The 23,968-nt window shown below is 39.8% G+C and overlaps 1 long non-coding RNA gene, 7 other non-coding genes and 2 pseudogenes across 9 annotated transcripts; 1 reads left to right on the top strand and 9 right to left on the bottom strand.

Annotated features, from left to right (window-relative positions):
• Positions 1–400: 400 nt before the first annotated feature.
• Positions 401–519, bottom strand: LOC125736946 (5S ribosomal RNA). The gene has a single exon (XR_007396213.1). It is a non-coding gene; the product is annotated as a 5S ribosomal RNA (ribosomal RNA).
• Positions 520–1,612: 1,093 nt separating this feature from the next.
• On the bottom strand, positions 1,613–1,731 carry LOC125733734 (5S ribosomal RNA). The gene has a single exon (XR_007393071.1). It is a non-coding gene; the product is annotated as a 5S ribosomal RNA (ribosomal RNA).
• Positions 1,732–2,836: 1,105 nt separating this feature from the next.
• On the bottom strand, positions 2,837–2,955 carry LOC125736935 (5S ribosomal RNA). The gene has a single exon (XR_007396202.1). It is a non-coding gene; the product is annotated as a 5S ribosomal RNA (ribosomal RNA).
• An 8,313-nt stretch (positions 2,956–11,268) lies between these two features.
• LOC125734114 (5S ribosomal RNA) lies at positions 11,269–11,387 on the bottom strand. The gene has a single exon (XR_007393439.1). It is a non-coding gene; the product is annotated as a 5S ribosomal RNA (ribosomal RNA).
• A 1,084-nt stretch (positions 11,388–12,471) lies between these two features.
• LOC125732520 (5S ribosomal RNA) lies at positions 12,472–12,590 on the bottom strand. Its single transcript, XR_007391898.1, has one exon. It is a non-coding gene; the product is annotated as a 5S ribosomal RNA (ribosomal RNA).
• Positions 12,591–13,680: 1,090 nt separating this feature from the next.
• LOC125732933 (5S ribosomal RNA) lies at positions 13,681–13,799 on the bottom strand. Its single transcript, XR_007392296.1, has one exon. It is a non-coding gene; the product is annotated as a 5S ribosomal RNA (ribosomal RNA).
• A 1,085-nt stretch (positions 13,800–14,884) lies between these two features.
• LOC125735126 (5S ribosomal RNA) lies at positions 14,885–15,003 on the bottom strand. Its single transcript, XR_007394425.1, has one exon. It is a non-coding gene; the product is annotated as a 5S ribosomal RNA (ribosomal RNA).
• Positions 15,004–16,079: 1,076 nt separating this feature from the next.
• Positions 16,080–16,198, bottom strand: LOC125732136 (5S ribosomal RNA; annotated as a pseudogene).
• A 1,076-nt stretch (positions 16,199–17,274) lies between these two features.
• LOC125731872 (5S ribosomal RNA) lies at positions 17,275–17,394 on the bottom strand (annotated as a pseudogene).
• Positions 17,395–17,577: 183 nt separating this feature from the next.
• Positions 17,578–23,580, top strand: LOC125715318 (uncharacterized). Of its 2 annotated transcripts, XR_007384004.1 has the most exons (3): positions 17,578–18,077; positions 19,607–19,663; positions 22,547–23,580. It is a non-coding gene; the product is annotated as an uncharacterized LOC125715318 (long non-coding RNA). The 2 variants fall into 2 exon arrangements; XR_007384003.1 differs by lacking the exon at positions 19,607–19,663.
• Positions 23,581–23,968: the final 388 nt, after the last annotated feature.

Here is a 23,968-nt window from a genome sequence, read left to right as displayed (position 1 = left end):
TGCCAATAATATCGAGTCTTCTGTGGCGAAGTGGTTTTTGCATAGAAAACAAAGCGGTCAGCTGAAGAGGAATAATATCAGTACTTTGTTTAAAACTGTGTGTAAAAAGCTGTCTCTTTATCATTAACAATAAGTTGTAAAACGTGAATGGGGAGTGACAGTCTTCAAGTTTGTGAGAAGATCGCGCCCTGGTGGAATAAAGGCACGAACAGCTTACAGCACCTAGAATTACCAGGAAGTATTTAGAGTAAAACGGTTTCTAAAAGCTGCCTTTATGAATGAGAGAAAAAAAAAAAATATATATATATATATATATATATAATAGTAAAATGGAAGGGGAGTGATAGATTTAAATTAATCGTGAAGTGGAGCGCCCCCCGTTTAAAGTAAAAGTGAGAAAAGCTTACAGCACCTGGTATTCCCAGGTGGTCTCCCATCCAAGTACTAACCAGACCCTACCCTGCTTAGCTTCCGAGATCAGACGAGATCGGGCGTGTTCAGGGTGGTATGGCCGTAAGCGAGAGATGCTACCAAAAACAGCCCTTTTGCATTACACGCGTCTATACATGCCAGTTAGTCCCATTGGATCCTACTCCTGGTTTTTTTTTTTTTTTATCTGACTCACACTGCAGCCCCACCATCCAATCGGCAGCGCCGGACCCACACCAAACATTCACCAAACTACTCAGCCGGCAGCCTACCACAATTATTCCATTCTTTCCGCATCCGCACTCTTCCTTCTTTTTAACTCCTTTTCAGTACTGCACAGGTTAATCGCCGCACGTCCCCCGCCGGCAAACATTACTCCTTTGCCTACTGCATGCAGGCTTCTCTTAACGACCCTCTGTTATCAACTCCGCTAACAGCCACAAAATCTCCGCCGCACGAAGCCCACTGGTAGCTGCTGAATCACATGCTTCCCCAAAACGTCGCGCTGTCAGAACACTGGGAGCTACACACACCAACAAGTCCATAATGCAGGCTGCAGCCAGAACAATTTTCTACATTCAAACATCGACGGCCTCTTCTCTCTAAAAATTCACCAGACCGCTTCTACCACCAGCAAAGAAGTTTCCATCCCTAATTCCTCTGTGATTCCCACTAACCTAAACATTAAGCTGGTATTGAAGGGTGTGAATTACCCCGGCCAATCTGTTCTTTTAAATACAGCTTTTAGCAAGTTTTGAAAGGAGAAGAGCAGAACTTGCTATGCCAATAATATCGAGTCTTCTGTGGCGAAGTGGTTTTTGCATAGAAAACAAAGCGGTCAGTTGAAGAGGAATAATATCAGTACTTTGTTTAAAACTGTGTGTAAAAAGCTGTCTCTTTATCATTAACAATAAGTTGTAAAACGTGAATGGGGAGTGACAGTCTTCAAGTTTGTGAGAAGATCGCGCCCTGGTGGAATAAAGGCACGAACAGCTTACAGCACCTAGAATTACCAGGAAGTATTTAGAGTAAAACGGTTTCTAAAAGCTGCCTTTATGAATGAGAGAAAAAAAAAAAATATATATATATATATATATATATATAATAGTAAAATGGAAGGGGAGTGATAGATTTAAATTAATCGTGAAGTGGAGCGCCCCCCGTTTAAAGTAAAAGTGAGAAAAGCTTACAGCACCTGGTATTCCCAGGTGGTCTCCCATCCAAGTACTAACCAGACCCTACCCTGCTTAGCTTCCGAGATCAGACAAGATCGGGCGTGTTCAGGGTGGTATGGCCGTAAGCGAGAGATGCTACCAAAAACAGCCCTTTTGCATTACACGCGTCTATACATGCCAGTTAGTCCCATTGGATCCTACTCCTGGTTTTTTTTTTTTTTTATCTGACTCACACTGCAGCCCCACCATCCAATCGGCAGCGCCGGACCCACACCAAACATTCACCAAACTACTCAGCCGGCAGCCTACCACAATTATTCCATTCTTTCCGCATCCGCACACTTCCTTCTTTTTAACTCCTTTTCAGTACTGCACAGGTTAATCGCCGCACGTCCCCCGCCGGCAAACATTACTCCTTTGCCTACTGCATGCAGGCTTCTCTTAACGACCCTCTGATATCAACTCCGCTAACAGCCACAAAATCTCCGCCGCACGAAGCCCACTGGTAGCTGCTGAATCACATGCTTCCCCAAAACGTCGCGCTGTTAGAACACTGGGAGCTACACACACCAACAAGTCCATAATGCAGGCTGCAGCCAGAACAATTTTCTACATTCAAACATCGACGGCCTCTTCTCTCTAAAAATTCACCAGACCGCTTCTACCACCAGCAAAGAAGTTTCCATCCCTAATTCCTCTGTGATTCCCACTAACCTAAACATTAAGCTGGTATTGAAGGGTGTGAATTACCCCGGCCAATCTGTTCTTTTAAATACAGCTTTTAGCAAGTTTTGAAAGGAGAAGAGCAGAACTTGCTATGCCAATAATATCGAGTCTTCTGTGGCGAAGTGGTTTTTGCATAGAAAACAAAGCGGTCAGTTGAAGAGGAATAATATCAGTACTTTGTTTAAAACTGTGTGTAAAAAGCTGTCTCTTTATCATTAACAATAAGTTGTAAAACGTGAATGGGGAGTGACAGTCTTCAAGTTTTTGAGAAGATCGCGCCCTGGTGGAATAAAGGCACGAACAGCTTACAGCACCTAGAATTACCAGGAAGTATTTAGAGTAAAACGGTTTCTAAAAGCTGCCTTTATGAATGAGAGAAAAAAAAAAAAAAAAAATATATATATATATATATATATATATATATAAAATAGTAAAATGGAAGGGGAGTGATAGATTTAAATTAATCATGAAGTGGAGCGCCCCCTGTATAAAGTAAAAGTGAGAAAAGCTTACAGCACCTGGTATTCCCAGGTGGTCTCCCATCCAAGTACTAACCAGACCCTACCCTGCTTAGCTTCCGAGATCAGACGAGATCGGGCGTGTTCAGGGTGGTATGGCCGTAAGCGAGAGAAACTACCAAAAACAGCCCTTTTGCATTACACGCCTCTATACATGCCAGTTGGTCCCATTGGATACTACTAATGTTCTTTTTTTTTTTTATCTGACTCACACAGCAGCCCCACCATCCAATCGGCAGCGCCGGACCCACACCCAACATTCACCAAACTACTCAGCCGGCAGCCTACCACAATTATTCCATTCTTTCCGCATCCGCACACTTCCTTCTTTTTAACTCATTTTCACTACCGCACAGGTTAATCGCCGCACGTCCCCCGCCAGCAAACATTACTCCTTTGCCTACTGCATGCAGGCTTCTATTAACGACCCTCTGTTATCAACTCCGCTAACAGCCACAAAATCTCCGCCGCACGAATCCCACTGGTAGCTGCTGAATCACATGCTTCCCCAAAACATCGCGCTGTCAGACCACTGGGAGCTTCACACACCAACAAGTCCATACTGCAGGCTGCAGCCAGAACAATTTTCTACATTCAAACATCGACGGCCTCTTCTCTCTAAAAATTCACCAGACCGCTTCTACCACCAGCAAATAAGTTTCCATCCCTAATTCCTCTGTGATTCCCACTAACCTAAACATTAAGCTGGCATTGAAGGGTGTGAATTACCCCGGCCAATCTGTTCTTTTAAATACAGCTTTTAGCAAGTTTTGAAAGGAGAAGAGCAGAACTTGCTATGCCAATAATATCGAGTCTTCTGTGGCGAAGTGGTTTTTGCATAGAAAACTATGGAAGCCCGTTTCCGCCACAAAAAGAAAAAAAATAAGTCATAATAACGAGAAACTTTCTCATTATTACGACTTAGTATCTCATAATAACAAGAAACTTTCTAATTTTTTCGACTTAGTTTCTCGTTATTATGAGATACTTTCTCATTAGTACGACTTAGTATCCCATAATAACGAGAAACTTTCTCATTTTTACGACTTAGTTTCTCGTTATTATGAGATACTAAGTCGTACTAATGAGAAAGTATCTCATAATAACGAGAAACTAAGTCATAATAATGAGAAAGTATCTCATAATAACGAGATACTTTCTCATTATTACGACTTAGTATCTCATAATAACGAGAAACTAAGTCGTACTAATGAGAAAGTATCTCATAATAACGAGAAACTAAGTCGTAAAAATGAGAAAGTTTCTCGTTATTATGAGATACTAAGTCGTACTAATGAGAAAGTATCTCATAATAACGAGAAACTTTCTCATTTTTACGACTTAGTATCTCATAATAACGAGAAACTAAGTCGTACTAATGAGAAAGTATCTCATAATAACGAGAAACTAAGTCGTAAAAATGAGAAAGTTTCTCGTTATTATGAGATACTAAGTCGTACTAATGAGAAAGTATCTCATAATAACGAGAAACTTTCTCATTTTTACGACTTAGTTTCTCGTTATTATGAGATACTTTCTCATTATTATGACAGTTTCTCAGGAGAACCTTATGAATGTGTACAACAAGTTGAGGTGACTGTGGCTAGAGTTAGCGGAGTTATGTTTGCTAAGCATGTTCAGCAGTACTTTAAACGGGGCTTCACAAATAAAGAAATACTAACGTTGCTGAAAGAGTTACATGGAGTTCAAATTAGCAATCGAACCCTCGAGCGAATTCTGTACAGACGTCAGCTTTGGAGAAGAAAGAACAAAACTGACGAGGCTGATGTGGCAGCATTCATTCAACAACAGCTACAAACATCGGGTCAGTCGCACGGCTATAGATGGATGCATCAGAAATGTTGGTTACATGGGATTATTACTGACAGAGAGACAGTTCGCATGATATTGCGATTACTAGACGGTCAGGGAGTGGATCTAAGGGCAAATAATCGACTGCGTCGGAGAGTGTACAATAGCCGTGGTCCCAATTACGTATGGCACATCGATGGATATGATAAGTTAAAACCGTACGGCATTGCCATAAGTGGATGTATCGACGGGTTTTCCCGGAAAATAATTTGGCTCGAATCTTACAAAACAAACAATGATCCACGCGTTATTGCGGGATATTATATAACAGCTGTTTCTGAATACGAAGGATGCCCTACAAGAGTCAGGCTGGACCATGGAACGGAGAACAGTTATATCGCAGATATGCAAAGATTTTTTCAGTCCAATGAAAATTTTGCGGCACAGTGTGTCTCTTTCGGCCCAAGTACTACTAACCAACGAATTGAAAGATGGTGGCTCACTCTCCGAAGCCAGTGCGCACAATTTTGGATGAACATCTTTGACAGTCTCAAAGAAGATGGACATTTTATGGACACGTTTCTGGACAAATCGCTGATCCAGTTTTGTTTCCAAAACATGATTCAGGTAGGCATAACATAGAACACCAATCACACACAATGGCAATGTAAATTATGGCTATAAAATTATTGCACATATTCCAGTTTGTAGTGCATGCAAAGCAAAACAATACGTGTACATTTGCTGTCATAATAATGTCAGGTTGTGCTGTATTTTCAAATGCATTATCGTAGCATTTTACATAACAGCCGATCTTAACTGTAGTCTTCTCTTGGGCCACTTTGCTATAACTTTTTAATCATTCTGAAATATATTCTTATGACCATGTGCAATAAGTTATTTCATACCCTGATTATGATATCACGCGCGAACGTCATTTATACAAGTCACAGTCGGCGTATGGAGCAACTAACATTAAAAACGTCTCACTGTCGGCAGCTTTCTCCCATCGTTCACTTAATAGAGCTGAGGCGGTTCGTTCAAGACCGATATTTCAGCGGTGTATTGCAACACCACGAAATAAACGCCAGAGCAAATTTTATTTTCCAATTCCATGACTTTTCCATGTTTTTCATGACTGTTCTTAACCTGTACATTTATACATTACAGTTCACGTATGCATTACCATTACAGTACTTGTTTTTATACGTAACCAGATTGCACCACCTTGAGGTGTAAATAGCCTATTATTTCTTCTGTCTTCAGGAGGAACTGGATGAAATTGCGTCTGCATGGAACAATCACAGAATAAGACCAGTTCACAACTCGAGGTCCCCTAACGGACGTCCCTTACTGATGTATACAGTACCTCATTTATATGGAGCTACAGATTTCTTGCAGAATGTGAACCCTGAGCTGGCTGACTTGTGTCTTGAAGACTGTTTGTTTAAAGATTATCCTTGTGATGAAGATGTATTTCATGTTTGTGTTGAACTAATGTCAGAGTATAATCTGTCTGTGTCAGATGATGTCTATGAAATGGTGGACATGTACATTAGACTTAGAGAGCTAATTATTAGTGAACTAAATGTTGAGTGATGTACTGATGCTAAAAATGTCAATTGAAATTATCACATGGAATATATGCATTTATATTCATACTGATTTCAATGAGAATTTGTAAAAGTACAAAACAGACTCATTCTAAATTTAAATTCACATTGTATTATTTATTAGTCCAAACACTGTTTATTAGTCCATTTTTTGTCTTAAATTACTTTGTTTTAATGTATTCCTGTGCAATATCCAATACATTAACAGAAATAAACTGTATAGAGTGAAAATAAAGTGCACAGCACCAAAACATATAAGTTTCTTATAACGATAATTATATATATAAAAAAATCTCAGAATAAAATGTCTAAAACATCTGAACATTCAAATTAAACTTCTTGAATTCAAAAGACACCTAAGCATAAAATGTCTAAAACATCTGAACACTTGCATTAATCTAAATTAACACTAGCATTTACCCTTTTCTTTTGGATTTTTCAACTTTTCCTCCTTTTTGTTGGGTGTTGACACTTTAAACAAATAAGTCTAATTCAAACAAAAGATAAAGGTTCAGGGCTACAAAGTCACTCAGTGTAGGTAAAATGTTTCAATACAAAATGTGCACAATTGTGTGTCCATGGTGTAACTGATATAATCAAACTTTACATGGAACAAAGTTAACAAACACTACATTGTGCATTTTAAGACATGCATGGTACACATTTGCGTAAGTCACAGTGGACTTTCAGTACCACAAACTTTTTAAACAATGTCCATTACCCATACATTTGATTCCAGAACTTTGTTGATCTCTGATCTGAAGTCTGGATAACTGTCATAGTGGAGTGACAATTCCAACACACAGCCACAAGTATGCGCTATAGGTCTCCGCTGAAAGCCTTTTATTTGCGTAAAGATAATGCTAATGATTTTACCAAGAAATAAATCAGATCCTGTGCAAAATCTGAGAAACAGCAACAGTCGTTGCGGGTCAGACTCCCTCACATATGTAGTTACATACCTCTGAATGTCCTTCTCCTGGGTGTTCAGTGCCTCTGGGAAGGAAAGGGACTTCACAACTTTTCTGCTTGTCGGAAGCAGATACTCGTAAGTTGTTAAAATCTGCTCAATTTCTAGCCCAGCAGTTGAAAGTGTGGTTGCCCACTGATCAATGACATATGCAGGTTCTTGGAGCAGCTTTTTGTGTGCTAGCTCTTGAAGGATATCTCCAAAATTGTTGGCTGTTGGCCTTTTCCTACACAGGTAATTATCCAAAATCTCAAGTAATTCATCCTTGTCAACACTGTCAAAGTCTGATCGCCAAGATTCGAAAACTGCTCGGTCTCCTTCTGGAACAAACTTGAGGAAATTTTCAATTAAATCACTCTTGATATACCCAGAGGCTGCTTGTTCCAAAATCACTGGAGCTAGTCTGACAGGAAGATACTTTTCCTTCCGCCATCCAAAAGCTATTATACGGCCAACACTTTCCCACTGTGCTTGGCCAAAATCGTGACGAAGAAAAGGCACTTTCAAAGAACTACCCATGGTGCACTGGTCGTAAAAGTCATGCCAGAATTCAGAAAGACAGTCCCTTACTACTCCTCCATCATCATGCCCCATCTCAAAATTTCCATCTGGCAGTACAAGCTGGATTTTCACATTTTTGCTTAGAATACTTTCATCAGAAAAATGTGAAATAAGTTCAAGAAGTACATTTCCACGGTGAACAACTAGAATTCTTGGTGTTTTCTGACTTTCAGGAGACATAGGCAGTGTGTCATCCATGCTTTGCTCAGTAATGCCTCTATGATTATCTGTGACGAATGTAACTACGTTACTGTCTTCCAAAAGATCCAAAGTAAATGGTTCAGTGCTCACTACCTCTGTGGAGTGAAGAAAAGATATGCTTTGGGTGCTGGAAGTGTCTCTCTCATTCCCAATGTAGATAACATCTGGTACATCTGCATTTTGGGATGTATGAGATGACTGTTCTATAATAGGGGTGGAACTCTCAAAATCCTGAAAACTTAAATTTTCTTCAGAAAATTCTACATTTGCATTCCCCTGATTTTGTGTACTATTTTTTGTTTTTGTTGCCAAGTAGAACCTAAGAAGTGGCAATTTAGTGTCTTCGTACAATTTCCCCACTGTTGCACTTTCATCCACTGACATTTCCTGATAGTCTTTCAAGTCAAACTCAAATTCTGTGGTGTTCCCTTTCACATTCTTTCCATTTGGAAAAAAGAGACATGTCGCTTCTTTTATCAAATCTGCTTTGCTTGAATCCTTTGAGACATCAATTTTCCGTGTGCCCCCACCTTTTCTTGTTCTCACCTGTTTTAAAACCTTTTCTTCATCATCATAATGCATCCACCCCAATTCTATCTTCCTTACACTTTTCTCCGCATTTTTTGTGACCAATTTTTGAGTTGAGCCTTTTCCATATTCCTCAGTTCTTTGTTTTTTGGATAATTTGGATTTTAGGCGATCAAAAAGCTTTGATTTGCGAGTTTGGGGACAATCTTCCTGCCGCCTACAAAATCCAAGCACGGCCAGACGATCTCCATAAGATGGCAAGTATGTCTTCAGTTGCTCATCTGTCATCAGTAGAATGACACTGACATCAATCTAAAGAAAACAAATAGTGCAATACAATCATCTATTTAAATATGCACAGTATTACAGACATTTTGTTCTTTCCCATTATTGATATTGCAAGTCTGTTTAAACATACATAAATGAAAGCCAATTTTAATGCAACAAAGTATTTAAGTACTGTCACAGATTTAGAAACCAAGTACAGTGTGTGTGTATGCCTACGACTACCACTCATTTTGACGCTAAATATTACTGTAATTTAGGTTTAGTTAAATCTTACCTTTTCCTGTTCCAATTTTTCAATTGTTTCTTCTGGAACATTTCTTTGTCTTAAAAACTGTATCAAGTCACCCATTTCTGTGGACATATGCATGTTACAATTTCTTAGGATCATTGCCTGGTGGTGCAGTAAAATCACACCGATAACATAGCACAGAGGTGTTTAGAACAGATCAAATAACAGATTAAATTTCAAAAGCATACATTCGAAGAACCTCTTGTTAAAATCCCCTAATTTAACCAATAAAAAACAATGCGTGAAAATGAAATTTTAAGAAGTTTTTACATATTCGACCTCCCACCAAATATGAAACATTACGCTTGGTAAATAGATCACACATTGCTTGACATACAAGTAGCCAGACATGCAAACCTAATACACTAATCTAACTAGCTTTGTCTAACCGCAGTAAATAACATTTGCAGTTAACTCTATGCTGTATTCACTTGTGGTCTTAAATCACGAAGAACTGTATTCAGCACAATTTGTAAGTTTAAATTATTTTATTTATAATTCTAAAATCTGATCACGTGGACTGGCACTTATGCTAGATCTAGTTTATTAAGAATGCACAATAATAAATTGCAGTGAATTTTCCAAAAAACGCCATAGCATTAAAAACAACTGTAGTATGTGTTCTCGCAGACACTTTAGGTTGCTCTTTGGTCACAACGACTTTGGGAAACTCTCTCCCTATTAGCTATATCACGTTAAGCAGCCTACCCGAAAATCTAAACTGAGAACCATAAACTTGCCACCATGAAATTACGAATAACACAACTGCACTTACCTTAGATAATGATGCGCAAAATACCATGCCCGCCATAAACGTAGTCGAAGATTTGGAGCTTCCTCCGGAAACGGAAAAAGCCTCAAGTCATTTAAATCGAAGTCATGAAAAAAAAAAATTCTCGTTGTAAAAAAAAAAAAAATATCGTTAGAAAAAAAAAATTCTCGTTGCAAAAAAAAAAAACGTTTCTCAAAATAACGAGAAACGTTCTCATTATTACGACTTAGTATCTCATAATAAGAAGATGAGATCGGACATGTTCAGGGTGGTATGGCCATAAGCGAGAGACGCGACCAAAAACAGCCCTTTTGCATTACACGCGTCTATACATGCCAGTTAGTCCCATTGGATCCTACTCCTGGTTTTTTTTTTTTTTATCTGACTCACACTGCAGCCCCACCATCCAATCGGTAGCGCCGGACCCACACCCAACATTCACCAAACTACTCAGCCGGCAGCCTACCACAATTATTCCATTCTTTCCGCATCCGCACACTTCCTTCTTTTTAACTCATTTTCACTACCGCACAGGTTAATCGCCGCACGTCCCCCGCCGGCAAACATTACTCCTTTGCCTACTGCATGCAGGCTTCTCTTAACGACCCTCTGTTATCAACTCCGCTAACAGCCACAAAATCTCCGCCGCACGAAGCCCACTGGTAGCTGCTGAATCACATGCTTCCCCAAAACGTCGCGCTGTCAGAACACTGGGAGCTACACACACCAACAAGTCCATACTGCAGGCTGCAGCCAGAACAATTTTCTACATTCAAACATCGACGGCCTCTTCTCTCTAAAAATTCACCAGACCGCTTCTACCACCAGCAAAGAAGTTTCCATCCCTAATTCCTCTGTGATTCCCACTAACCTAAACATTAAGCTGGCATTGAAGGGTGTGAATTACCCCGGCCAATCTGTTCTTTTAAATACAGCTTTTAGCAAGTTTTGAAAGGAGAAGAGCAGAACTTGCTATGCCAATAATATCGAGTCTTCTGTGGCGAAGTGGTTTTTGCATAGAAAACAAAGCGGTCAGTTGAAGAGGAATAATATCAGTACTTTGTTTAAAACTGTGTGTAAAAAGCTGTCTCTTTATCATTAACAATAAGTTGTAAAACGTGAATGGGGAGTGACAGTCTTCAAGTTTGTGAGAAGATCGCGCCCTGGTGGAATAAAGGCACGAACAGCTTACAGCACCTAGAATTACCAGGAAGTATTTAGAGTAAAACGGTTTCTAAAAGCTGCCTTTATGAATGAGAGAAAAAAAAAAATATATATATATATATATATATATATATATATATAAAATAGTAAAATGGAAGGGGAGTGATAGATTTAAATTAATCGTGAAGTGGAGCGCCCCCTGTATAAAGTAAAAGTGAGAAAAGCTTACAGCACCTGGTATTCCCAGGTGGTCTCCCATCCAAGTACTAACCAGACCCTACCCTGCTTAGCTTCCGAGATCAGACGAGATCGGGCGCGTTCAGGGTGGTATGGCCGTAAGCGAGAGAAACTACCAAAAACAGCCCTTTTGCATTACACGCCTCTATACATACTAGTTGGTCCCATTGGATACTACTAATGTTCTTTTTTTTTTTTTTATCTGACTCACACTGAAGCCCCACCATCCAATCGGCAGCGCCGGACCCACACCCAACATTCACCAAACTACTCAGCCGGCAGCCTACCACAATTATTCCATTCTTTCCGCATCCGCACACTTCCTTCTTTTTAACTCATTTTCACTACCGCACAGGTTAATCGCCGCACGTCCCCCGCCGGCAAACATTACTCCTTTGCCTACTGCATGCAGGCTTCTCTTAACGACCCTCTGTTATCAACTCCGCTAACAGCCACAAAATCTCCGCCGCACGAAGCCCACTGGTAGCTGCTGAATCACATGCTTCCCCAAAACGTCGCGCTGTCAGAACACTGGGAGCTACACACACCAACAAGTCCATACTGCAGGCTGCAGCCAGAACAATTTTCTACATTCAAACATCGACGGCCTCTTCTCTCTAAAAATTCACCAGACCACTTCTACCACCAGCAAAGAAGTTTCCATCCCTAATTCCTCTGTGATTCCCACTAACCTAAACATTAAGCTGGCATTGAAGGGTGTGAATTACCCCGGCCAATCTGTTCTTTTAAATACAGCTTTTAGCAAGTTTTGAAAGGAGAAGAGCAGAACTTGCTATGCCAATAATATCGAGTCTTCTGTGGCGAAGTGGTTTTTGCATAGAAAACAAAGCGGTCAGTTGAAGAGGAATAATATCAGTACTTTGTTTAAAATTGTGTGTAAAAAGCTGTCTCTTTATCATTAACAATAAGTTGTAAAACGTGAATGGGGAGTGACAGTCTTCAAGTTTGTGAGAAGATCGCGCCCTGGTGGAATAAAGGCACGAACAGCTTACAGCACCTAGAATTACCAGGAAGTATTTAGAGTAAAACGGTTTCTAAAAGCTGGCTTTATGAAAGAGAGAAAAAAAAAATATATATATATATATAAAATAGTAAAATGGAAGGGGAGTGATAGATTTAAATTAATCGTGAAGTGGAGCGCCCCCTGTATAAAGTAAAAGTGAGAAAAGCTTACAGCACCTGGTATTCCCAGGTGGTCTCCCATCCAAGTACTAACCAGACCCTACCCTGCTTAGCTTCCGAGATCAGACGAGATCGGGCGTGTTCAGGGTGGTATGGCCATAAGCGAGAGATGCTACCAAAAACAGCCCTTTTGCATTACACGCGCCTATACATGCCAGTTAGTCCCATTGGATCCTACTCCTGGTTTATTTATTTTTTTATCTGACTCACACTGCAGCACCACCATCCAATCGGCAGCGCCGGAACTACACCAAACATTCACCAAACTACTCAGCCGGCAGCCTACCACAATTATTCCATTCTTTCCGCATCCGCACACTTCCTTATTTTTAACTCCTTTTCACTACCGCACAGGTTAATCGCCGCACGTCCCCCGCCGGCAAACATTACTCCTTTGCCTACTGCATGCAGGCTTCTCTTAACGACCCTCTGTTATCAACTCCGCTAACAGCCACAAAATCTCCGCCGCACGAAGCCCACTGGTAGCTGCTGAATCACATGCTTCCCCAAAACGTCGCGCTGTCAGAACACTGGGAGCTACACACACCAACAAGTCCATACTGCAGGCTGCAGCCAGAACAATTTTCTACATTCAAACATCGACGGCCTCTTCTCTCTAAAAATTCACCAGACCGCTTCTACCACCAGCAAAGAAGTTTCCATCCCTAATTCCTCTGTGATTCCCACTAACCTAAACATTAAGCTGGCATTGAAGGGTGTGAATTACCCCGGCCAACCTGTTCTTTTAAATACAGCTTTTAGCAAGTTATGAAAGGAGAAGAGCAGAACTTGCTATGCCAATAATATCGAGTCTTCTGTGGCGAAGTGGTTTTTGCATAGAAAACAAAGCGGTCAGTTGAAGAGGAATAATATCAGTACTTTGTTTAAAACTGTGTGTAAAAAGCTGTCTCTTTATCATTAACAATAAGTTGTAAAACGTGAATGGGGAGTGACAGTCTTCAAGTTTGTGAGAAGATCGCGCCCTGGTGGAATAAAGGCACGAACAGCTTACAGCACCTAGAATTACCAGGAAGTATTTAGAGTAAAACGGTTTCTAAAAGCTGCCTTTATGAATGAGAGAAAAAAAAAAATATATATATATATATATATATATAATAGTAAAATGGAAGGGGAGTGATAGATTTAAATTAATCGTGAAGTGGAGCGCCCCCCGTTTAAAGTAAAAGTGAGAAAAGCTTACAGCACCTGGTATTCCCAGGAGGTCTCCCATCCAAGTACTAACCAGACCCTACCCTGCTTAGCTTCCGAGATCAGACGAGATCAGGCGTGTTCAGGGTGGTATGGCCGTAAGCGAGAGATGCTACCAAAAACAGCCCTTTTGCATTACACGCGTCTATACATGCCAGTTAGTCCCATTGGATCCTACTCCTGGTTTTTTTTTTTTTTATCTGACTCACACTGCAGCCCCACCATCCAATCGGCAGCGCCGGACCCACACCAAACATTCACCAAACTACTCAGCCGGCAGCCTACCACAATTATTCCATTCTTTCCGCATCCGCACACTTCCTTCTTTTTAACTCATTTTCACTACCGCACAGGTTAATCGCCGCACGTCCCCCGCCAGCAAACATTACTCCTTTGCCTACTGCATGCAGGCTTCTATTAACGACCCTCTGTTATCAACTCCGCTAACAGCCACAAAATCTCCGCCGCACGAAGCCCACTGGTAGCTGCTGAATCACATGCTTCCCCAAAACATCGCGCTGTCAGAACACTGGGAGCTACACACACCAACAAGTCCATACTGCAGGCTGCAGCCAGAACAATTTTCTACATTCAAACATCGACGGCCTCTTCTCTCTAAAAATTCACCAGACCGCTTCTACCACCAGCAAAGAAGTTTCCATCCCTAATTCCTCTGTGATTCCCACTAACCTAAACATTAAGCTGGCATTGAAGGGTGTGAATTACCCCGGCCAATCTGTTCTTTTAAATACAGCTTTTAGCAAGTTTTGAAAGGAGAAGAGCAGAACTTGCTATGCCAATAATATCGAGTCTTCTGTGGCGAAGTGGTTTTTGCATAGAAAACAAAGCGGTCAGTTGAAGAGGAATAATATCAGTACTTTGTTTAAAACTGTGTGTAAAAAAGCTGTCTCTTTATCATTAACAATAAGTTGTAAAACGTGAATGGGGAGTGACAGTCTTCAAGTTTGTGAGAAGATCGCGCCCTGGTGGAATAAAGGCACGAACAGCTTACAGCACCTAGAATTACCAGGAAGTATTTAGAGTAAAACGGTTTCTAAAAGCTGCCTTTATGAATGAGAGAAAAAAAAAATATATATATATATATATAAAATAGTAAAATGGAAGGGGAGTGATAGATTTAAATTAATCGTGAAGTGGAGCGCCCCCTGTATAAAGTAAAAGTGAGAAAAGCTTACAGCACCTGGTATTCCCAGGTGGTTTCCCATCCAAGTACTAACCAGACCCTACCCTGCTTAGCTTCCGAGATCAGACGAGATTGGGCGTGTTCAGGGTGGTATGGCCGTAAGCGAGAGAAACTACCAAAAACAGCCCTTTTGCATTACACGCCTCTATACATGCCAGTTGGTCCCATTGGATACTACTAATGTTCTTTTTTTTTTTTTAATCTGACTCAGACTGCAGCCCCACCATCCAATCGGCAGCGCCGGACCCACACCCAACATTCACCAAACTACTCAGCCGGCAGCCTACCACAATTATTCCATTCTTTCCGCATCCGCACACTTCCTTCTTTTTAACTCATTTTCACTACCGCACAGGTTAATCGCCGCACGTCCCCCGCCGGCAAACATTACTCCTTTGCCTACTGCATGCAGGCTTCTATTAACGACCCTCTGTTATCAACTCCGCTAACAGCCACAAAATCTCCGCCGCACGAAGCCCACTGGTAGCTGCTGAATCAGATGCTTCCCTAAAACATCGCGCTGTCAGAACACTGGGAGCTACACACACCAACAAGTCCATACTGCAGGCTGCAGCCAGAACAATTTTCTACATTCAAACATCGACGGCCTCTTCTCTCTAAAAATTCACCAGACCGCTTCTACCACCAGCAAAGAAGTTTCCATCCCTAATTCCTCTGTGATTCCCACTAACCTAAACATTAAGCTGGCATTGAAGGGTGTGAATTACCCCGGCCAACCTGCTCTTTTAAATACAGCTTTTAGCAAGTTTTGAAAGGAGGAGAAGAGCAGATAATATGCCAATAATATCGAATATTCTGTGGCGAAGTGGTTTTTGCATAGAAAACAAAGCGGTGAGTTTAAGAGGAATTATATCAGTACTTTGTTTAAAACTGTGTGTAAAAAGCTGTCTCTTTATTATTAACAATCAGTTGTAAAACGTGAATGGGGAGTGACAGTCTTCAAGTTTGTGAGAAGATCGCGCCCTGGTGGAATAAAGGCACCAACAGCTTACCGCACCTAGAATTACCAGGCAGTATTTAGAGTAAAACGGTGTGTAAAAGCTGCCTTTATGAATGAAAGAAAAAAAATATATATATAAAATAGTAAAATGGAAGGGGAGTGATAGATTTAAATTAATCGTGAAGTGGAGTGCCCCCTGTATAAAGTAAAAGTGAGAAAAGCTTACAGCACCTGGTATTCCCAGTAGGTCTCCCATCCAAGCACTAACCAGACCCTATCTTGCTTGGCTTCCAAGATCAGACGAGATCGGGCGTGTTCAGGGTGGTACGGCCTTGAGCGAGAAAAACTACCAAAAACAGTCCTTTTGCATTACATGCCTCTATACATGCCAGTTAGTCCAAGTGGATCCTACTCCTGTTTTTTTTTTTTTTTTTATCTGACTCACACTGCAGCCCCACCATCCAATCGGCAGTACCGTAACCACACCAAACATTCACCAAACTACTCAGCCGGCAGCCTACCACAATTATTCCATTCTTTCCGCATCCGCACACTTCCTTCTCTTTAAGTCCTTTTCACTACCGCACAGGTTAATCGCCGCACGTCCCCCGCCGGCAAACATTACTCCTTTGCCTACCTCATGCAGGCTTCTCTTAACGACCCTCTGTTATCAACTCCGCTAACAGCCACAAAATCTCTGCCGCACGAAGCCCACTGGTAGCTGTTGAATCACATGCTTCCCCAAAACGTTACGCTGTCAGAACACTGGGAGCTACACACGCCAACAAGTCCATACTGCAGGCTGCAGCCAGAACAATTTTCTACATTGAAACATCGACGGCCTCTTCTCTCTAAAAATTCACCAGACCGCTTCTACCATCAGCAAAGAAGTTTCCATCCCTAATTCCTCTGTGATTCCCACTAACCTAAACATTAATCTGGCATTGAAGGGTGTGAATTACCCCGGCCAACCTGCTCTTTTAAATACAGCTTTTAGCAAGTTTTGAAAGGAGGAGAAGAGCAGACCTTGCTATGCCAACAATATCGAGTCTTCTGTGGCGAAGTGGTTTTTGCATAGAAAACAAAGCGGTGAGTTGAAGAGGAATTATATCAGTACTTTGTTTAAAACTGTGTGTAAAAAGCTGTCTCTTTATTATTAACAATAAGTTGTAAAACGTGAATGGGGAGTGACAGTCTTCAAGTTTGTGAGAAGATCGTGCCCTGGTGGAATAAAGGCACGAACAGCTTACAGCACCTAGAATTACCATGCAGTATTTAGAGTAAAACGTGTGTAAAAGCTGCCTTTATGAATGAGAGAAAAAAGAAATATATAAAATAGTAAAATGGAAGGGGAGTGATAGATTTAAATTAATCGTGAGGTGGAGTGCCCCCTGTATAAAGTAAAAGTGAGAAAAGCTTACAGCACGTGGTATTCCCAGGCAGTCTCCCATCCAAGTACTAACCAGACCCTACCCCTGCTTAGCTTCCGAGATCAGACGAAATCTGGCGTGTTCAGGGTGGTATGGCCGTAAGCGAGAGCCGCGAACAAAAACAGCCCTTTTGCATTACACGCCTCTATACATGCCAGTTAGTCCCATTGGATCCTACTCCTGTTTTTTTTTTTATTTATCTGACTCACACTGCAGCACCACCATCCAATCGGCAGCGCCGCACCCACACCAAACATTCACCAAACTACTCAGCCGGCAGCCTACCACACTGTAATCCCAAAAGTTATTTGCATTCAAATGGTTTAGCTATAATCACTGATGGTAATTAATTTTCTCTGTAAAACTAAAATCATATTACTGTGTCAGACAGAACTCATTGGTTGAAGCTTTTTGCACTTAACCTATATTGTTTTGCATGTGATGCACTAAAATGAATACATTTAACATGGTTCTTTCTATTTTAAGTTTATTCTAATAAATAGTTTAAGTTCAATTTTTATAAGAGAATAAGTTTTAAACTCAACAATCAAATAATAAAAGTAAATTTGATGTTTACTGATTATGTTTAGTTGAAAGTACTTTCACTATTTTTAAGTTTTTGTTGCCCCTCCCATATTTTTCCCGCTGGAACCGAAGAGACTTCTGGACTTGTTTGTCAGAAGAAATGAAGACAAGTCGTTTTTGGTGGTTTTGCCAGGGCTTGGACATGTTTGTTTCAGTCTTCAGTCGATAGGGAGTACTTTTCCTCAAACCTTCACGCAAACTGGTGAGTTAAATCTTTGTATTTCAACGTTAAGCAAAAATAGTTGCATGTTACATTACGCAAATGTGCACGCTAATTCAATCTACAGTGAACCCTCGTTTACCGCGTTACGTCCCAAAAACAACCCGCAATAAGTGAAATCCGCAAAGTAGTGAAAAGTATTTATTATGTAAGGAATAATTGACGACGGGCCGTTGATTATTAGAAAAATAATGCACACCCGAGGTGGTGATTCGCGTCGTGGCCGTTACACCTCGGGTGTGCATTATTTTTCTAATAATCAACGGCCCGGAGTCAATTATTCCGCTTATACTACGGTTGCCACACATCAAGACATCGATCAGATGATATATTTCAAGGGATTCGTCCGGTTTTTCTACTTAAATCGCTATTGTGAGTAGGATTATTTCTTCCGCATCTCATCCAACGACTCTTTTGCGAGTTCCAAAACGTCATTTTAAAGCTGGCGATGGAGGCTTGAGCCGTTGATAGCAGACTAATGCAGTTAATAATGAAGTTATTAGAAAGAGAGCGAGAGAGACAGAGACACGCAGAGAGAGAGAGAGAGAGCTGTGTGTGTGTCCCTCAACAGTGTTATGAAGCACCGTCTCTGTCCGTTGTCTGCTTTAAGATGCAGCGCTGTTAATAACGTTAACGTTACCTCGCTAGTGAGAAATGTCATGTGTAGCCTTTAAGTTGCTACACTAGGCTAACGTTAACTGATAAAATCGTCAGGGCAGCGCTGACAACACGTTTTTGTGTGAGTGTGTAACCGTAGTGTGCGTGTACAAGGACGTGTGATTGCAGTAATGAGACAGAAAAGCTTGTGCATGTATATTTATTTCGTTGCATTTTTCTATTTATTGCAATAATAAATGAAACACAAAAATCCTGAGGTATAGGCTATCAATATTATTTGTTGTACCTGCAATAATAATGAAAAAAATCATGCAGCAGGCCTACCAGCTGTATTATGTTTAATTTTCGATTCATGCTACAACTTAATTTATCTAGACCTACATGTATTATTACAGTTAACTATGCGAAGTGATATGGAACTGTGATGCGGTCAAGAGAGCTGCCTGGAACTACGTTCGCCGTGCGTTTCCCTGAAAATAATGCACACCTCATCAACGTTCGTCAGCCAATCAGATTCAAGCATTCAACGGCCCCGTAGTATAAAAATGTTTTAAGGCTGTAACCCCCACAGACTTAACCCCTACTCATGCGTAATGGTTCTAGCATCTTCCTCGTCCATCCAAACCGCGCGGTTCCATTGTGTGACGTGAGCACATCCAAACAGTGTTCAGGGTTAAGGCCCATATTAATGCTCAACGTAAAATACGGATACGTGTGGAGTGTTTCAAACGGTCTTTCCGTTGATTTCGTCCAAATAAACGGACAAATAAACCTGTCATTATTCTCTGCACAGCCGCGCTCTGACGCTCAAAGTAATATGAATGAATTTGAAATGTTGAAACTTGTAGAAACCAGTATTGTATGTTTATTTTTTTCTATGTTTTTATCCTCAGGAAAGAAACAACATAAACCAGGAAAAAAGGTTGGAACCAGGAATACCTACTATAAAGGTGAATGATAGTACACAGAAAGAAACTTCACTTGACATTATTTAAAAAGTAGGGGTTTCCACAGGCAATGCAAGTTAATTATAGAGCATACAGTAATGCCTACACAATATGAAACAAAGTGCTGTATGTATTTATAGATTAATAATGATGAGGATTTACTGGTCATGAATTTAGAATGGACTTCTAAATCCAATACAGTTTGTTTGGCCTAAATTGCAGTCAGTATTTTATTAAACCTTTGGACACTCAGACACCTTCAACTTACAAAATAAACAGCCACCACTTGTCGTTACAGAAAAACCTAAATGTACACTTGCTGTCTTATAAATACAGCTTTTTAATCAGTAATCATTGTTGTACGTTTGCAGATTTGAAAGATTATGCAAACATGATGTGGAAATGCAAGTATTGCAATTTTATCTGTGAGAAGAGAGGACAGCTCTTGAAACATTTAAGGCTAAAACATGGGACATACACAAGAACTGAGCCTTTTCCTTGCTTACATCAAGAATGTTTATGTACGTTCAAGTCTTTGAATGCACTTAAAATACATCTATCCAGATTTCACTCTAAAATCACAGATCAGCAACCAACAAACCCTAATGTAAATTTCTGCTGCATGTCATGTGACTTCATTGTATCTTGCTCTGAAAGAGAATATTTGGGTCATCTACGAAGTACACATTTAAAAGTAAATCACAATGTTCAATGCCCATTTAAACACTGTGACTTTCAAACTAGTGTGTATGCCACATTCAACTCGCACAAAAGTAAAATGCACAAAGAGCAATCTTGGAAGGATTTCAAGCCTGAAATAATTGTACGTGATGAAGTGGCAAATGAAAGTGAAAATGAAGAAGAGCAAATGCAAACATCTGAACCCGAAGACCTAGAAACCTTGTCAGAAGCCTCTGATGATGATGTAGATGATTTAAGAAAACAACTTGAGCACAATGTAGCATCTCTGTTTTTGAAAATGCAAACTATTTTGCATATCCCAGAAAGTGCTACCCAAGAAGTGATTGAGTACCTTTGCCAAATACATGACATGTCACAGCCACTTTATTTCAGTACTGTCAAGTCGGTGCTGATAAAATTTTATCCAAATGTGGATGATTCACTTGTAAAAGAAATTGTTGGTGCTGTTTCTGAGAGCAATGTTGTGACATCATTGTGTGGAAAACATGGAAAGATGAGCACCCAGAAAAGACGAGCTGCCTATGTGCGAAATGAGTTTCCCTTGGTAATGCCAGTAGAATATCGTGTAGCAAAAGGCACAAAAACAGTTGTGTACGTGCCCATACAAAGTATGTTGACAAAACTGTTAAACAAAAGTGAAATTTTGGATAAAGCAATGGCAGAGAACCTGCATGCCTCAAATGAATTTAGTTCATATGCTGATGGGGAGCATTTCAAAGAAAATACACTACTTTCAGGGGATGAGTTCACCATTGCGCTTATCTTGTACATAGATGACTTTGAGGTAGCAAATCCACTGGGAACCTCGAAACTAAAACATAAAATGTGCGCCGTGTACTGGACTATTGCTAATCTACCTGCAAAGTATAGATCTACACTCAACTGCATTCAGCTTGGTCTCCTTTGCAACACCACCACTGTTAAACAGTGTGGATATCAGAAAGTGCTTGAGCCTCTAATTAATGATTTGGCCACATTAGAAAAGCACGGTGTTTTTGTGGAAAAGTTAGGTGCAAGTATCAAAGGAACAGTATCGTTTGTTGTTGCCGACAACCTTGCAGCCCATTCTCTTGCAGGCTTTCAAGAAAGCTTTACAGTTCAGAAATTTTGCAGATTCTGTATGGCATCCAAAAGTGACATCCAACAACATGATGCATGCTCTGGTGTCTTTCAGATCAGAGACCAAATAAATCACGACAGGCATGTTGAAGATGCGTTAAAAGACCCACATTGGGATCTGCTGTTAAGAAAAATGAGCCTTCCTTCATTTTAGTACCATGTACAGTACCTCTATACTGAGTGTAGAGGGTTGAGCAGGGAAACCACCTCATATAGTAGTGATTTGGACATGGAGGGATAGAAATTGCAACTTAAATTACTTTAAGATCAGCTTTGAAGTGTTTGCTTTGCTTTTGGCCCAAATAGGTCACACAATATTTTAATCCAGAATGTTTGGACACAGTTTATATTTCATGCAAAATTTAGTTGTTGTTTTTTTGTCTGAAATTAAATGTAAATTAAATGTATGCATAATTTCTAGAAATGTTGAAACATTAGATTAAGCAGAGGAATAGAGCTAAATTTGGATATTCCACAAATTGGGCAAAATCATTGTCCAAAACAAAGTAAAAAATAGTGCTGAAAATGTCATCAAAACATGCAGTTAAATGTGAGAAAATATTACACAGGATGGTCCATTTGGTAAATGTAAAATTGTAAAGGTACCCACAGATAACAAAACATTTTGTTTCTGCACTCTGATAAAAGCCACCTTGGCTGAAATGCATTGGGTAATTTTTTTAATTGAAGGCCATGATAAAATAAAGGCTTGTAACTTTTTCATAACAGACAGAGTGCCTTGGTTTTTGTTTATTTGTCTGTGGGTACCTTTACAAGTGAACCAGAGTAGAAGAGTGAACCAATGGACGGTGTTAGATGAAGCTCATCATCTTTATTTCAAATGTAAAATGCAGAGGACAAACTTCATTATACAGTTGTATAATGACAATAAGCCTTACAGATTCCCCAGATTTTCCGTTTTTTTTTTTTTTTTTTTTTTTTTTTTTTACAATTAACTTGTACTTAAATAATAAACAGCATTTATAGAAATACAATACTTTGACCTTTTATACTTGTGTTACTCTCCACCAACAGGTTAACTCACTGTTTTTCCCCCCTCTGTAGAATGCTGCTGATGGTGACCTTGAAATCCCAATAGGAATCATCTTCAATGGTGAAAACGGAAGTCCAGAGCAAGAACTGAACCCCTCCCAACTGGGGATCCTTCTAGAGGGCAATGTGGTTATGGATTCCATCTGCAGTCTTCCTTTGGCAATGTGTCTCCTGTTCGGACTGACTTATGCACTCCACTTGGAGTACCCAAAGTGCATGAAGAATACCTTCCTGTTTATCCAGCAGATTATGCTGAATCTGGGACGAAACGATCCTCCTCCAAAACTCCAAAGGCTAAAAAATGAGCTTTCAATGTGAGATACTGAGATATGTTCTTACCTTAGCTTTGAAGAGTTGATGCATACCAGTAACCCTAGTGCACTCTGAAGCATAGACTGAGTTACTGGGGGGATGAAGAAGTGCTCCTACAGTGTTATTACACCTTGTAATATAGTACCCCTTCTTATCGGCTTAGAAAATCCACACATTAAATTTAGTTAAACTAAACTTGGAAGAGTGTCACTTTGAGGCTTTGCTCCATTTGCATGACTGAGGGCACGCACAAAGACAAAACTGGTACACATCAACTCGTCAAAGCTAAGGTAAGAACATATCTTATGTAAAATCAGTGACCTATTCCTTTAATTTCATTGTCTCGCTGGGGCCATTCCTTATTCCATAGTTTTTATTTTTCCAAGTTAAAATATTTGTGGAAATAAGTTTTACTGTTACAACTTGTTACCCAGAGTGTCACACCAAAGTTCTTTACTTGTGATACACAGTTTTATCTGTTTAAAAGGATTGTTTTAAAGAAAATGTTTTATATGAAGTTCAATTGTGCACTTGTTTCACTTACTGTGAAAAAAAAACTACCTCAGAGACCACAAATAAGTTCTTGTCAAAAAGTGTCTTGGAATAACTGAAATATTGAAATAATGTTTCTGAAAGAAATGTTTTCTTAGAAGCGCCATGTGTAAAAATTGTAATACTGTTCAAAGGAAAACAAAAGTCTTGTTTTGTTATAAATAAAGTAAAAAAAAAAAACACTTTAGTGTTCTTTGGTTTTGAGTGTGTTTGCCTTGACATATTAAGTTTTAGTAATAATAATACATTTAATTAAAAGACGCTTTTAATTAAACAATATGCAAAAAAATGAGTTTTGTAATATTAGCACCACTTAAACAATTGAGTTTTTTCTATTAGTATTAAGTTAACTGTACTTAAACAAATTATTTTTTAAATATTGAATACTTAAACAGTTTAGGTAGTGATGACTCAATATAGTACATTGTGACAATTTTACTTTTAAGTTTACTCTACTAAATCAGTTGATTTTTGGTTTTGGGTTGATTACTCAAATCATTTGAAGGGAATCGGTTTCCTCAAACGATTTAAGTGGATTGAACTTATCCGGGTTTACAGTGCACAATTATT

This window comes from Brienomyrus brachyistius, chromosome 2, assembly GCF_023856365.1.
Source record: "Brienomyrus brachyistius isolate T26 chromosome 2, BBRACH_0.4, whole genome shotgun sequence".
Lineage (NCBI taxonomy): Eukaryota > Metazoa > Chordata > Actinopteri > Osteoglossiformes > Mormyridae > Brienomyrus > Brienomyrus brachyistius.
The sequence above is the reverse complement of the archived record's forward strand: the minus strand, read 5'-3'. Positions and strand labels throughout refer to the sequence as shown.